Consider the following 3524-nt stretch of genomic DNA (forward strand, 5'->3'; position numbering starts at 1 on the left):
TAGAACACAGTACATCGCTTGACCAAATACACGAGCTACATTTATACAGGCGCTTAAACACTTACAAGCATAAATTATGTACAGCTAGCGGGTGTCATGCTGTGTTCTTTGACAGTCGTGGTCGCTGCCTATTTGCAGTGGGCCTATTTCGTTTTTTCATTGAATGTTTAGGCACTACCGTGAACAAACGACACCCCTACTTTTGACACCCGAGGCGGCCCTTCAAAGCAAGGGCTTCGTAGACGGTCGGGGCATTTGCCCTTGCCCCAGTCTACTCCACGTGCGTTCCCTATGGAGACAAGAACGCTTCATCATGGGGTCAATGCAGTTCGATATGTGTCTGTCTTGCTACCCGTGTATATTCACGCCATTTCTGGACCATACCTGCCTGACGCAGATGGACAATAGCCATGGAAGCGTAAAATTTCTCCAACAAATTTCTGCAACAAAGCATCTGCTGCGCAGCCCTTTGAGTCCAATGGAATATACCTGCAATGACATAGAGAGATCGCTCCAAGGAGCTCTTTCAAACGCGACCATTCTGGCCCGGTTGGAAAAACGTACTGCGGAGCCACGCCTCTCCTGGCGCCCACCGCGAGGCTAAATTTAGCTCCGATTGCATCATTCGTGACGTGTCCGTCGCGCAATCTGCACACGCGACACATGCATGGTCAAATGACCACTTCTAGTAATCACTCTGCCCAGTAAAATCTATAGAAAGCTCACAGGAATTATTCACCCATTAGAAAACTTACTTGCATAAGCTTAAGGTTCGGAACAGCTAGAGGGGGTGCAGTGGTGGGAACCTTCAATCCTGCTCGCTCCCTGTTCGTAATGAGTCGGCCGTGGTCAAAAGCGATGAGTCAGAGTGTTTTACCCACCGAACCCACTGTGGGCCCGGTGACACCGAACCCACTGTTTTACCCACTGTGGGCCCGGTGACTGTACCTTGGTGCAGTTCGCTAACCGCTTTGCTTTCGCCATGCAGATGGTCGCCTATCACATCTACAACCTGCTGCTGCCTGTTCTGGCATGCGCATCCTCGAGTGCGTCGTCAGTGCAGGCTTCCCCTTGTCACGAAGACGGAGCGGCCACGTGCAATCCTTTGCCTGGTTCCCACATATCGCCATCTCCATCTGCCTCACCGTTTGAATGCCACCTACCGGTCCTGGAGCGAACTTGGAAAGATTCATCGCCATCGACAGCCCTACCAGCTATAAAGCAACAACCACCGTCGACGCAGCTCTGTGGGCCCGGTGACTGTACCTTGGTGCAGTTCGCTAACCGCTTTGCTTTCGCCATGCAGGTTAGTCAAACATATGCACTTTTTGCTAAAAAATCAAGCAATTATCTTCTGGTACAGCTCCCGAGCCCACGGTGCTGCGTCGCGATTGCCACTGAGTGCATTCATGTCATCCGTCTGCTACTAATCATATCTGGTGACGTCGAGACTAACCCTGGTCCTGCCAGCCTTGACACTGTACTGGCCGAATTGCAGAAACTAACCGCAGGCCAAACAACACTTGTGCAGGAGCTAAAGAGCCTGAAACTGCAGCTGACCACCACAGACAAAACAATCAGTGACCTGAATAAGCGCATGACCGACTTAGAGGCCCATTATCAGGCTCTCATGCCTCTACGCCAAGACATAAAAATACTGCAGACAACATCAACTGAAACAACTCGCCTAGTCACAGCGTTAGAGGCCCGTTTCGACAACGCCGAAAACCGATCTCGCCGCAATAACCTGATCTTCCACGGAATTACTGACCCCACTACAAATGAAACATTTACTAAGTCTGAATAATTAATAATCCAGATCTGCCGTGATCACTTACAAACCGACATCAACCCCACAGATATAGAACGGGCACATCGCTTAGGAAAACACACCAAAGATCGAAATCGTCCTATAATAGTAAAATTCGCACATTGGAAAACGAAAGACGCCCTTCTGTCAAAAGGCCGAATGCTGAAAGGAACTAATTATAGTGTAGGTGAAGATTTCTCTCGCCTGACTCAGAAAGCACGGAAGGCCCTTTTGCATTTCGCCAAATCTAAATCACTTGCATACTCTCTACGCTATAAAACTTTATACATTGGTCCTAAACGATATGTTTTTGATGAATCATCTAACTCTGTAAAAGAAATTCTGTAGCAATCATCCCGTCCTCTACAAAAAAAGAATCAACCAGAACTTGCACCTAGAAAACATCTTTCGTTTTCCGCAGTATTTACTAACGCACGTAGTTATCTCCCGAAGCGCGAGCTTATATCTAACATCGTATCATCAACAGGCAGCAACTTGCTCATTCTAACAGAAACCTGGCTACACAATGACGTCACTGATACCGAAGTTTTGGCCGAGCTACCCGACTTCCAGGTTTATCGAACTGACCGCGTAGGCACAAGGGGCGGTGGCGTTCTTGTAGCAGTTCACCGGCAACTTTTGTGTTCATTTATTAACATTGCCTCAAAACTCGAAATACTATGGCTACTATATCGCACATCACCACTTACAGTGCTGCTGGGGGTTTGCTACAGGCCTCCACATGCCACTCCTGAATTCTGTGGGGAGCTCAATAACAATTTAATACAACTAACGGCCATCTACCCTAATGCCTCCATCTTACTTTTCGGGGACTTTAATTTCCCAAACATAGACTGGAGCAACTTAACATATTCTTCAATAGTAGGTCCCCCAGAGACAAGGAATTTCATTGACATTTGTTTGAACTTTAACCTCACACAATTAGTTTTGGAGCCAACGCGTGTCACACCAGAATCCGCAACCATTCTGGACCTCATCCTGACTAATGATCCCAGTACCCTCTCATCAATTACACACCTTCGAGGAATTAGTGACCATAAAGTCATTCATGCTACTTTCTCTTTTCCTGCAACACCAAATAAGACACATAAGAAAACTATAAGGCTTTACGAAAAGGGTGACTATGACGCAATTAACCGCGAACTTGAGACCTTCTTCCCCACGTTTGAAGCCGCATATCGCAATCGGTCAATATTCCATAACTGGTCGATGTTTAAGGATAAGCTAACAGATTTGGCTAACAAATATATTCCTAAAGTTCACATTCGCCCCAATAATCAAAAACCTTGGTTTACTAACGCCTTAAAAAAACTAGAAAATAAAAAGAAACGTCTTTACCGAGTGGCTACAAATAACGGGAACTCGCTTCGATGGGAAATGTACTACAAAGCTGAAAGCGAATATCTGATTGCGATCCGCAGCGCAAAGCGTTCATTTTATGGCACTACACTCCCAAATTTACTGCGCACTAACCCAAGGCAATTTTCGCAAGTAATAAATCCTCATCCTGTTCACACTATTTCGCTCACAAATGACACACACGAGACAATTACCGATACTGAATGCGCTGACACTTTTAATTCCGCATTTGCAACAGTATTCACGAAAGAAATCGAAACAAACATTTCTTTACCTTTGTACAACATTGAAGGTCACATGCCATGCATCACATTTTCTGCTGACGGAATTTCGT

General features: G+C 46.2%; 1 pseudogene; it reads left to right on the top strand.

Annotated features, from left to right (window-relative positions):
• The first annotated feature begins 938 nt into the window (after positions 1–938).
• On the top strand, positions 939–2422 carry LOC135919716 (uncharacterized; annotated as a pseudogene).
• Positions 2423–3524: the final 1102 nt, after the last annotated feature.

The sequence above is a fragment of the Dermacentor albipictus genome, chromosome 7 (genome assembly GCF_038994185.2).
Source record: "Dermacentor albipictus isolate Rhodes 1998 colony chromosome 7, USDA_Dalb.pri_finalv2, whole genome shotgun sequence".
In the NCBI taxonomy this organism is placed as follows: domain Eukaryota; kingdom Metazoa; phylum Arthropoda; class Arachnida; order Ixodida; family Ixodidae; genus Dermacentor; species Dermacentor albipictus.